Source organism: Vicugna pacos, unplaced genomic scaffold, assembly GCF_048564905.1.
Source record: "Vicugna pacos unplaced genomic scaffold, VicPac4 scaffold_17, whole genome shotgun sequence".
Lineage (NCBI taxonomy): Eukaryota > Metazoa > Chordata > Mammalia > Artiodactyla > Camelidae > Vicugna > Vicugna pacos.
The window spans coordinates 4,647,481-4,660,706 of record NW_027328738.1 but is presented as its reverse complement, the minus strand read 5'-3'; the positions used below and the strand labels follow the sequence as shown (position 1 = coordinate 4,660,706).

The window sequence follows — 13,226 nt, the reverse complement described above, 5'->3', positions numbered from 1 at the left end:
TCTAACAGTTCACAGTACACAGGGACCCACTAAAGGAGACTTATGTTCCTATAATATCCGTACACCCGGAATACATATGCGTCGCCTGATTTCTGCTGAAACACCCACACTCTCAGGACATGGATCCATTGGATTCATGGGGGCTGAAATTCCAAGAAATGAAACCAACCCCAATGTGCACTTTGCTGTCGGTCTCTTTTGCACTTAGTACACTTTGGCAGAGCTACTTGCCTTTGTTATAGGCTTCTTACATTTCTTCTCTACGTAGCCTAGAATATGGCATTCCTTCATCCTGTTGGAAGACATACAAGTCTACATCACGGACTAGGAATCCATTTGATTCCAAATCGGCATTAGTGTTAGGTCACGATATGCTCTTATGAATCAAAATTTACGAATATGAATGCACGCTTCTGATTTCCGAATACAAGTGTGCTGAGTACATGCAAGCCACGATACTGGGTCGATGCGTTCTGAATGACCCTTGACCTCACCTTGAGTATTTTCTTTTGAATAATCATGGTTCCCTTTGTATATGTCAGCCAACCATACCATTTTGGTGCTTGTTTGTTGGTTTGATTCTTTGTTGGTCTTCTTCTCGCTTGTTTTGCAAACACGTCAGGCCATGCATCTCTCCTTTCGCTTCAAACAGAGTCAAATAAGCTGATTCACTTAAGAGAGTGCTTCCAATCACCTATGATTTCCTGCTTCCCTCTCCCATCTTTAGGGTTTTGATGTCCTCCTTAAGTTCTTCTTCTTTCTTCTCTGCCACACATGCTCTTCTTGCATTTCCAATAATGGTTTCTTCTTTCCATTCCATCTTGCTGCTTTTCTATTCAGGGGAGTTTTCTCAACCTTTCTTTTAGAAAAACTTTTGAACTGCTGAATTCTTTTAAGATTTGCCGGTCTGTAGAATTCTCTAGCTCTGCCGTTATTTGAAATGGTGTTCATGTGGCATAGGCTACCCTAGGTGGCAGCATTTGGCCATTCAGGATATGGTCTGTGTCCTGGCACTCCTCCCTGTCCTGCAATATTGCTGCCGAGATATCAGCTGAAACCCCTCTGGAGGTTTCCTTGTGACTATGTTGTTTCCTCCAGGTGCATTTTAAATCACTCGGATATTCGTGAACTTTGTTGATTTGAATCATACAGCTGCTGGTAGGTCTATTGGGATTCCACCTCCTTCGGATGCTGTGTAATTCCTGAATTCGCATAGATGATTCTTTCTTGGCTTTCAGCAAGTTTCAGTCTGATTTTTCTACAGATAAATTTTCAGACACTTTTTGTTTCTTTATCTCTTGCTTTTCCATCTGGGACTCATGATTTCTATTCTTTCATGCCCTGTCTTAACCCAGGGTTCAACTGCAATGTTTTCATTTGTTTGCACTTGCTTTCCTATGTCTGCTTCTGACCGAGGTTTTTCTCTTCCCCTGTCTTCACAGTCATTCACGCGTCCCTCTGCATTATCTAGTCTGCTAAGGACTGAATTTTAGCCCTGATATTATCACAACCATTGAGTTTCCTGATATTTTTGGCTCGTGTTGAGACTTTCTCTTCCCCTTTTCTGGTATTCTGCCTTTTGTGATTCTGAGACACTGGTGTTCTTCAGTGTTTTCCTGACCTTCATTTTCAACACTTGTTCTGGATAGCGTTTTGCAGACTAGTTGTTTGAAAGCTTATCTTTTGCGCCTTCAATATCTTTGGAACTGAAAATGGTACTTCCTGTTTCTTTTACTGTTCTTCTTCATCTCTACTGGTCAGGTAATATCAGGTATCTAATGTAGACTTCTAGGGCTTTGTTAATTGAAAAATTTAGACTCTTGTCTCTACGCAATTCCATGGGATTTCTGTGAGGACAATTTCTCCTAGGCATTGATGCCATAACCTGTACCTGTGTGTGTTGTTTGGTATATCTCCAATTGCTGGTGTTGCATTAGTTGTGATGAACAACCCATACTACTTCGATTAGCATAACTTCATTTTGATTATACTTATCTCACACTTCTGAAAGTGCACAGGACACTTCCTCTTGTGGAAATGAAGCTTCTAAAAGTTCTCAGCTCTGCATTCTTCTCTATGTCATTTTGGAGTGTTTCCAAAACAGCAAACTGAGAGTGCTCTTCTGCTTTTTATTGCCACGGGAATGTCCCAATGAAATCAGTTCTTTCCAGAGCTTCTCTGTCTACAGAAACACCTGTGGAAGCATATCTATGGATGTCACATATCAGGGCCTGCTGGAATGATCCCGCAGACCTTCCTTGTTGTCCTAGGTGCCGTACCGTGCCGGTGCCATCCAAAATGTAGCATCCGCTTTTGGGAGATAGTGCTGAAATGAATGCTTCCTCTTCTCGCGCTGTGGACTTGGACCACTCTCCCTTGTCCTCTCATCCTTGTGGCACGGGTGCACGAAGGCAACCACAGAGTTGTTGCGCATCCTGTGACTCAAACCAAACCATAATCCCAGCCCAGGTTATGAATGTAGCATATCCTAAGGCTTTTCATTCTGATTTCAAATTCAAGGCCCCCTGGATCCCTCAGACCAGATGCACGATATCTCTGATTCAGCCCCACGCGTGCTCTATTGGCAAAATTCCCAATTGGTCCCTGGTCCTGCAGATGTACTGGGTGTGGCCATGGGACATATCGGTAATCGCAACCGCGCGACCAGTGTGGTTGATTTATTATTGGTACACAGTTCGGTTTGCTCTCTTGATTCGACCCACCACATCCCACAACGCACTCCAGATCCCTGAGACTCAGCGTGTGCCATCATCCGTAGCTCTATGCCTCACTGACCATTGCCTCTGCTACCTCAAATTTGGCAGCTGGGATCTTGGTCTCAGAATTAACTGTGGGGATATTTTGCGCTGGTTTCTTTGAGTTCTCTCAGCCAAGCATCTGCTGTGCACTCTTGTAAATCTCAGCACATCACCTTCAAACCCATGTCTCCTGTCCGCTTGAGAGTGTGCGTCCAAGTTAAACAGAGTTTCACCCTTGTTGCTCCATCACCAGGGGTCCGAACCTGCACTGGTTTCCATTCCCTGCTTTGCATTCTCCTGCTTCCAGGTGTCCTGAGGCCTCATCCTGTCTTTGGGAGTAACAGACCTCTCTTCGGCCAGTGTCCTATGCTAAGGGCTGAGTGAGTGGATGTTTCCATTGCTCTGTACATGGGAGCGAGTGAGTGCAGGTTGCACTTCTTCTCTGCCAACTGGGCATCGATGAATCAACACTATCCAGATACATTTCACAGAAATGTGATATTTGCTTAGCTCTTTGTTTCTATACAGCCGTGGTGGGAGGGATTGTCCGAAGACAACTATTTTGACATTGTGTTGATATCCCATTTGCAGTCTTTAAGAAGTTTAACAGAACTCATTTACATGTTTTGGGAGTTATACGAAAATGGAGTTATTTTTTGAAACACACTAAATCGACCTAGAAGCCAGACTTGTCAATTTTGGTAACATTGTGTCAGCTCTACGGAAAAGCTAGACAGATAGAATGCAAACTAGCAGTCCAAACTGTTCTAGGGGTCATGTCAGCTCTTTAAGGTTGAAGCCTCCGAAACCAACAGGAACCATGAAATAACTTTTGGAAACATGGAATAACCCCCAACCTTGGATACACTTGTGCATGTGGTGCCCTGTATCCCAATGACACCTACTGGCCAATGTTGGCATTTCAAGGGGTAACATCCCTCTCTAGGAAAATACAAGAGGAAACAAACCAAATATATACATTTAGGTTTGAATCCAAAAGCACCTAGAGGCATTCTAGCTAGGAGAATCCTGCTGCAGTTATGCTAGTCTATTGAGAACCAGGTGTTTTTCTATCAGTGTTGAGAACGCTTAATCATCCGATCCTGTAGTTTAAAGCCATTTAACGCAACCAAGTCTGCACCCCCATGATATAGTGCCCCCGGGGGCTTGACTCAAGTGATAGACGATCCACATAAGCTGTGTCTTTAATGTCATTGGCGACTTTTACAGTTCAGTTCACTTTCTGACTTGTACTATTTACCTTCACTGTCTTGAAAAACTGAAGCCTAATACAGATTCATGTTCAGTCAAAGATTCCCCTCACTTACCATACTCCCTTCACCCCAGGGAAGACATAAACACAACATTTGCTGAATCTAGCGGAAGGACATCGTTTCTAGGTGTGAGCTAAGTATTCAATTTTATCTATTTCAGCCGAGACTATTTGACCTTTAAGGTGTTCACTGTTGTTCACAGAGAGTGAAGCTGGAGGAACTCTGATTCTAGGAGGGGCTTGCTCTTCTCGTAATGGCTTCATTGCAGCTCAGGTACTGATCCTTCAAAATGGATGCCTGAGTGGAGGGGAGGCAAGGGCAAGTGCTCACTAGCTAGGCCCAAACCTGGGAAAAGGCTTACCTGGGCTTGTTGAATTTTGGTCTGAATGGCTTGGGAATGCCCCTTGGGACGTGTGGATTCTCACGACCTCTTCCAAGAACAGGAGCGTTTTGATCATCTCTGCCATTTCTTCTCCTTCAGACGTCAGGGACCTTGGACCCGTTATTGGAGAAGAGAATTGAGGAACTTCCTCAAGTCCACGTTGGCACTCCGTATGTTTCTGCCTGTATCAGTGAGTTTCAATATGTCTCATGAATGTCTTTTGAGCCTGGTATCCTCTACAGCTGTCTCCACGCCAGTATTCTCCATTGTAGCAGAACATCTCTCATCCATGTGTTCGCATCTCTCCTCAATCCGTGCAGCCAGCTTACCGGCCAGCTTCTCTTCGTGTCTCCCCTAAAGTCGACTTCACCAGGACTGGGCAAGTCTGAAAGTACCTCGGAGCCTGACCAGTAAGCTGATGACAGGCAGATCTTCCACTGTCTGCCCTTTCAGGTTCTGGAAACTGACCTGTGACCTCAGGTCTTTGGGCAGCAGCAGTATCTCGAACTTACACAGCTTCCCGGACCAAAGACCTAAGCCAAGCTCCACAGAGGGCGGCAGCCCCTCCATCACACTGATCCACCCACAGAACTCTGCCCGGTTACCTAGGATCCAACAGCCACAACAAGCCTCGCGGTAAACACCAACATTCCACCTGGAATCCAACCGCTAACTGCCATCCCCAATGGCTGCTGCATCTTGTCAGTGTTGGGGGAGGGGCTGCATCCGACGAGAGGTTCCTAAGGGAAATGTGATTCTACCCACTAGCGTCCCATGGGCCTTTCTTCTTCCCTCTTTCCTTTTGTTCAGAGCTCTATGCACCGTACCAATGGAGGGAAGTGTGTCCCTTTTCAGTTGATGGTTTCACACGTCTTTAAACTTTCTAACAGTTCACAGTACACAGGGACCCACTAAAGGAGACTTATGTTCCTATAATATCCGTACACCCGGAATACATATGCGTCGCCTGATTTCTGCTGAAACACCCACACTCTCAGGACATGGATCCATTGGATTCATGGGGGCTGAAATTCCAAGAAATGAAACCAACCCCAATGTGCACTTTGCTGTCGGTCTCTTTTGCACTTAGTACACTTTGGCAGAGCTACTTGCCTTTGTTATAGGCTTCTTACATTTCTTCTCTACGTAGCCTAGAATATGGCATTCCTTCATCCTGTTGGAAGACATACAAGTCTACATCACGGACTAGGAATCCATTTGATTCCAAATCGGCATTAGTGTTAGGTCACGATATGCTCTTATGAATCAAAGTTTACGAATATGAATGCACGCTTCTGATTTCCGAATACAAGTGTGCTGAGTACATGCAAGCCACGATACTGGGTCGATGCGTTCTGAATGACCCTTGACCTCACCTTGAGTATTTTCTTTTGAATAATCATGGTTCCCTTTGTATATGTCAGCCAACCATACCATTTTGGTGCTTGTTTGTTGGTTTGATTCTTTGTTGGTCTTCTTCTCGCTTGTTTTGCAAACACGTCAGGCCATGCATCTCTCCTTTCGCTTCAGACAGAGTCAAATAAGCTGATTCACTTAAGAGAGTGCTTCCAATCACCTATGATTTCCTGCTTCCGTCTCCCATCTTTAGGGTTTTGATGTCCTCCTTAAGTTCTTCTTCTTTCTTCTCTGCCACACATGCTCTTCTTGCATTTCCAATAATGGTTTCTTCTTTCCATTCCATCTTGCTGCTTTTCTATTCAGGGGAGTTTTCTCAACCTTTCTTTTAGAAAAACTTTTGAACTGCTGAATTCTTTTAAGATTTGCCGGTCTGTAGAATTCTCTAGCTCTGCCGTTATTTGAAATGGTGTTCATGTGGCATAGGCTACCCTAGGTGGCAGCATTTGGCCATTCAGGATATGGTCTGTGTCCTGGCACTCCTCCCTGTCCTGCAATATTGCTGCCGAGATATCAGCTGAAACCCCTCTGGAGGTTTCCTTGTGACTATGTTGTTTCCTCCAGGTGCATTTTAAATCACTCGGATATTCGTGAACTTTGTTGATTTGAATCATACAGCTGCTGGTAGGTCTATTGGGATTCCACCTCCTTCGGATGCTGTGTAATTCCTGAATTCGCATAGATGATTCTTTCTTGGCTTTCAGCAAGTTTCAGTCTGATTTTTCTACAGATAAATTTTCAGACACTTTTTGTTTCTTTATCTCTTGCTTTTCCATCTGGGACTCATGATTTCTATTCTTTCATGCCCTGTCTTAACCCAGGGTTCAACTGCAATGTTTTCATTTGTTTGCACTTGCTTTCCTATGTCTGCTTCTGACCGAGGTTTTTCTCTTCCCCTGTCTTCACAGTCATTCACGCGTCCCTCTGCATTATCTAGTCTGCTAAGGACTGAATTTTAGCCCTGATATTATCACAACCATTGAGTTTCCTGATATTTTTGGCTCGTGTTGAGACTTTCTCTTCCCCTTTTCTGGTATTCTGCCTTTTGTGATTCTGAGACACTGGTGTTCTTCAGTGTTTTCCTGACCTTCATTTTCAACACTTGTTCTGGATAGCGTTTTGCAGACTAGTTGTTTGAAAGCTTATCTTTTGCGCCTTCAATATCTTTGGAACTGAAAATGGTACTTCCTGTTTCTTTTACTGTTCTTCTTCATCTCTACTGGTCAGGTAATATCAGGTATCTAATGTAGACTTCTAGGGCTTTGTTAATTGAAAAATTTAGACTCTTGTCTCTACGCAATTCCATGGGATTTCTGTGAGGACAATTTCTCCTAGGCATTGATGCCATAACCTGTACCTGTGTGTGTTGTTTGGTATATCTCCAATTGCTGGTGTTGCATTAGTTGTGATGAACAACCCATACTACTTCGATTAGCATAACTTCATTTTGATTATACTTATCTCACACTTCTGAAAGTGCACAGGACACTTCCTCTTGTGGAAATGAAGCTTCTAAAAGTTCTCAGCTCTGCATTCTTCTCTATGTCATTTTGGAGTGTTTCCAAAACAGCAAACTGAGAGTGCTCTTCTGCTTTTTATTGCCACGGGAATGTCCCAATGAAATCAGTTCTTTCCAGAGCTTCTCTGTCTACAGAAACACCTGTGGAAGCATATCTATGGATGTCACATATCAGGGCCTGCTGGAATGATCCCGCAGACCTTCCTTGTTGTCCTAGGTGCCGTACCGTGCCGGTGCCATCCAAAATGTAGCATCCGCTTTTGGGAGATAGTGCTGAAATGAATGCTTCCTCTTCTCGCGCTGTGGACTTGGACCACTCTCCCTTGTCCTCTCATCCTTGTGGCACGGGTGCACGAAGGCAACCACAGAGTTGTTGCGCATCCTGTGACTCAAACCAAACCATAATCCCAGCCCAGGTTATGAATGTAGCATATCCTAAGGCTTTTCATTCTGATTTCAAATTCAAGGCCCCCTGGATCCCTCAGACCAGATGCACGATATCTCTGATTCAGCCCCACGCGTGCTCTATTGGCAAAATTCCCAATTGGTCCCTGGTCCTGCAGATGTACTGGGTGTGGCCATGGGACATATCGGTAATCGCAACCGCGCGACCAGTGTGGTTGATTTATTATTGGTACACAGTTCGGTTTGCTCTCTTGATTCGACCCACCACATCCCACAACGCACTCCAGATCCCTGAGACTCAGCGTGTGCCATCATCCGTAGCTCTATGCCTCACTGACCATTGCCTCTGCTACCTCAAATTTGGCAGCTGGGATCTTGGTCTCAGAATTAACTGTGGGGATATTTTGCGCTGGTTTCTTTGAGTTCTCTCAGCCAAGCATCTGCTGTGCACTCTTGTAAATCTCAGCACATCACCTTCAAACCCATGTCTCCTGTCCGCTTGAGAGTGTGCGTCCAAGTTAAACAGAGTTTCACCCTTGTTGCTCCATCACCAGGGGTCCGAACCTGCACTGGTTTCCATTCCCTGCTTTGCATTCTCCTGCTTCCAGGTGTCCTGAGGCCTCATCCTGTCTTTGGGAGTAACAGACCTCTCTTCGGCCAGTGTCCTATGCTAAGGGCTGAGTGAGTGGATGTTTCCATTGCTCTGTACATGGGAGCGAGTGAGTGCAGGTTGCACTTCTTCTCTGCCAACTGGGCATCGATGAATCAACACTATCCAGATACATTTCACAGAAATGTGATATTTGCTTAGCTCTTTGTTTCTATACAGCCGTGGTGGGAGGGATTGTCTGAAGACAACTATTTTGACATTGTGTTGATATCCCATTTGCAGTCTTTAAGAAGTTTAACAGAACTCATTTACATGTTTTGGGAGTTATACGAAAATGGAGTTATTTTTTGAAACACACTAAATCGACCTAGAAGCCAGACTTGTCAATTTTGGTAACATTTTGTCAGCTCTACGGAAAAGCTAGACAGATAGAATGCAAACTAGCAGTCCAAACTGTTCAAGGGGTCATGTCAGCTCTTTAAGGTTGAAGCCTCCGAAACCAACAGGAACCATGAAATAACTTTTGGAAACATGGAATAACCCCCAACCTTGGATACACTTGTGCATGTGGTGCCCTGTATCCCAATGACACCTACTGGCCAATGTTGGCATTTCAAGGGGTAACATCCCTCTCTAGGAAAATACAAGAGGAAACAAACCAAATATATACATTTAGGTTTGAATCCAAAAGCACCTAGAGGCATTCTAGCTAGGAGAATCCTGCTGCAGTTATGCTAGTCTATTGAGAACCAGGTGTTTTTCTATCAGTGTTGAGAACGCTTAATCATCCGATCCTGTAGTTTAAAGCCATTTAACGCAACCAAGTCTGCACCCCCATGATATAGTGCCCCCGGGGGCTTGACTCAAGTGATAGACGATCCACATAAGCTGTGTCTTTAATGTCATTGGCGACTTTTACAGTTCAGTTCACTTTCTGACTTGTACTATTTACCTTCACTGTCTTGAAAAACTGAAGCCTAATACAGATTCATGTTCAGTCAAAGATTCCCCTCACTTACCACACTCCCTTCACCCCAGGGAAGACATAAACACAACATTTGCTGAATCTAGCGGAAGGACATCGTTTCTAGGTGTGAGCTAAGTATTCAATTTTATCTATTTCAGCCGAGACTATTTGACCTTTAAGGTGTTCACTGTTGTTCACAGAGAGTGAAGCTGGAGGAACTCTGATTCTAGGAGGGGCTTGCTCTTCTCGTAATGGCTTCATTGCAGCTCAGGTACTGATCCTTCAAAATGGATGCCTGAGTGGAGGGGAGGCAAGGGCAAGTGCTCACTAGCTAGGCCCAAACCTGGGAAAAGGCTTACCTGGGCTTGTTGAATTTTGGTCTGAATGGCTTGGGAATGCCCCTTGGGACGTGTGGATTCTCACGACCTCTTCCAAGAACAGGAGCGTTTTGATCATCTCTGCCATTTCTTCTCCTTCAGACGTCAGGGACCTTGGACCCGTTATTGGAGAAGAGAATTGAGGAACTTCCTCAAGTCCACGTTGGCACTCCGTATGTTTCTGCCTGTATCAGTGAGTTTCAATATGTCTCATGAATGTCTTTTGAGCCTGGTATCCTCTACAGCTGTCTCCACGCCAGTATTCTCCATTGTAGCAGAACATCTCTCATCCATGTGTTCGCATCTCTCCTCAATCCGTGCAGCCAGCTTACCGGCCAGCTTCTCTTCGTGTCTCCCCTAAAGTCGACTTCACCAGGACTGGGCAAGTCTGAAAGTACCTCGGAGCCTGACCAGTAAGCTGATGACAGGCAGATCTTCCACTGTCTGCCCTTTCAGGTTCTGGAAACTGACCTGTGACCTCAGGTCTTTGGGCAGCAGCAGTATCTCGAACTTACACAGCTTCCCGGACCAAAGACCTAAGCCAAGCTCCACAGAGGGCGGCAGCCCCTCCATCACACTGATCCACCCACAGAACTCTGCCCGGTTACCTAGGATCCAACAGCCACAACAAGCCTCGCGGTAAACACCAACATTCCACCTGGAATCCAACCGCTAACTGCCATCCCCAATGGCTGCTGCATCTTGTCAGTGTTGGGGGAGGGGCTGCATCCGACGAGAGGTTCCTAAGGGAAATGTGATTCTACCCACTAGCGTCCCATGGGCCTTTCTTCTTCCCTCTTTCCTTTTGTTCAGAGCTCTATGCACCGTACCAATGGAGGGAAGTGTGTCCCTTTTCAGTTGATGGTTTCACACGTCTTTAAACTTTCTAACAGTTCACAGTACACAGGGACCCACTAAAGGAGACTTATGTTCCTATAATATCCGTACACCCGGAATACATATGCGTCGCCTGATTTCTGCTGAAACACCCACACTCTCAGGACATGGATCCATTGGATTCATGGGGGCTGAAATTCCAAGAAATGAAACCAACCCCAATGTGCACTTTGCTGTCGGTCTCTTTTGCACTTAGTACACTTTGGCAGAGCTACTTGCCTTTGTTATAGGCTTCTTACATTTCTTCTCTACGTAGCCTAGAATATGGCATTCCTTCATCCTGTTGGAAGACATACAAGTCTACATCACGGACTAGGAATCCATTTGATTCCAAATCGGCATTAGTGTTAGGTCACGATATGCTCTTATGAATCAAAGTTTACGAATATGAATGCACGCTTCTGATTTCCGAATACAAGTGTGCTGAGTACATGCAAGCCACGATACTGGGTCGATGCGTTCTGAATGACCCTTGACCTCACCTTGAGTATTTTCTTTTGAATAATCATGGTTCCCTTTGTATATGTCAGCCAACCATACCATTTTGGTGCTTGTTTGTTGGTTTGATTCTTTGTTGGTCTTCTTCTCGCTTGTTTTGCAAACACGTCAGGCCATGCATCTCTCCTTTCGCTTCAGACAGAGTCAAATAAGCTGATTCACTTAAGAGAGTGCTTCCAATCACCTATGATTTCCTGCTTCCGTCTCCCATCTTTAGGGTTTTGATGTCCTCCTTAAGTTCTTCTTCTTTCTTCTCTGCCACACATGCTCTTCTTGCATTTCCAATAATGGTTTCTTCTTTCCATTCCATCTTGCTGCTTTTCTATTCAGGGGAGTTTTCTCAACCTTTCTTTTAGAAAAACTTTTGAACTGCTGAATTCTTTTAAGATTTGCCGGTCTGTAGAATTCTCTAGCTCTGCCGTTATTTGAAATGGTGTTCATGTGGCATAGGCTACCCTAGGTGGCAGCATTTGGCCATTCAGGATATGGTCTGTGTCCTGGCACTCCTCCCTGTCCTGCAATATTGCTGCCGAGATATCAGCTGAAACCCCTCTGGAGGTTTCCTTGTGACTATGTTGTTTCCTCCAGGTGCATTTTAAATCACTCGGATATTCGTGAACTTTGTTGATTTGAATCATACAGCTGCTGGTAGGTCTATTGGGATTCCACCTCCTTCGGATGCTGTGTAATTCCTGAATTCGCATAGATGATTCTTTCTTGGCTTTCAGCAAGTTTCAGTCTGATTTTTCTACAGATAAATTTTCAGACACTTTTTGTTTCTTTATCTCTTGCTTTTCCATCTGGGACTCATGATTTCTATTCTTTCATGCCCTGTCTTAACCCAGGGTTCAACTGCAATGTTTTCATTTGTTTGCACTTGCTTTCCTATGTCTGCTTCTGACCGAGGTTTTTCTCTTCCCCTGTCTTCACAGTCATTCACGCGTCCCTCTGCATTATCTAGTCTGCTAAGGACTGAATTTTAGCCCTGATATTATCACAACCATTGAGTTTCCTGATATTTTTGGCTCGTGTTGAGACTTTCTCTTCCCCTTTTCTGGTATTCTGCCTTTTGTGATTCTGAGACACTGGTGTTCTTCAGTGTTTTCCTGACCTTCATTTTCAACACTTGTTCTGGATAGCGTTTTGCAGACTAGTTGTTTGAAAGCTTATCTTTTGCGCCTTCAATATCTTTGGAACTGAAAATGGTACTTCCTGTTTCTTTTACTGTTCTTCTTCATCTCTACTGGTCAGGTAATATCAGGTATCTAATGTAGACTTCTAGGGCTTTGTTAATTGAAAAATTTAGACTCTTGTCTCTACGCAATTCCATGGGATTTCTGTGAGGACAATTTCTCCTAGGCATTGATGCCATAACCTGTACCTGTGTGTGTTGTTTGGTATATCTCCAATTGCTGGTGTTGCATTAGTTGTGATGAACAACCCATACTACTTCGATTAGCATAACTTCATTTTGATTATACTTATCTCACACTTCTGAAAGTGCACAGGACACTTCCTCTTGTGGAAATGAAGCTTCTAAAAGTTCTCAGCTCTGCATTCTTCTCTATGTCATTTTGGAGTGTTTCCAAAACAGCAAACTGAGAGTGCTCTTCTGCTTTTTATTGCCACGGGAATGTCCCAATGAAATCAGTTCTTTCCAGAGCTTCTCTGTCTACAGAAACACCTGTGGAAGCATATCTATGGATGTCACATATCAGGGCCTGCTGGAATGATCCCGCAGACCTTCCTTGTTGTCCTAGGTGCCGTACCGTGCCGGTGCCATCCAAAATGTAGCATCCGCTTTTGGGAGATAGTGCTGAAATGAATGCTTCCTCTTCTCGCGCTGTGGACTTGGACCACTCTCCCTTGTCCTCTCATCCTTGTGGCACGGGTGCACGAAGGCAACCACAGAGTTGTTGCGCATCCTGTGACTCAAACCAAACCATAATCCCAGCCCAGGTTATGAATGTAGCATATCCTAAGGCTTTTCATTCTGATTTCAAATTCAAGGCCCCCTGGATCCCTCAGACCAGATGCACGATATCTCTGATTCAGCCCCACGCGTGCTCTATTGGCAAAATTCCCAATTGGTCCCTGGTCCTGCAGATGTACTGGGTGTGGC

General features: G+C 44.6%; 1 long non-coding RNA gene across 2 annotated transcripts; it reads left to right on the top strand.

Annotated features, from left to right (window-relative positions):
- The first annotated feature begins 9,354 nt into the window (after positions 1–9,354).
- On the top strand, positions 9,355–10,218 carry LOC140692811 (uncharacterized). 2 transcript variants are annotated; one of them, XR_012068411.1, is made up of 3 exons: positions 9,355–9,603; positions 9,812–9,882; positions 9,985–10,218. It is a non-coding gene; the product is annotated as an uncharacterized lncRNA (long non-coding RNA). The 2 variants fall into 2 exon arrangements; XR_012068410.1 differs by having other exon boundaries at positions 9,812–9,902; positions 9,985–10,202.
- The last annotated feature ends 3,008 nt before the right edge of the window (positions 10,219–13,226 follow it).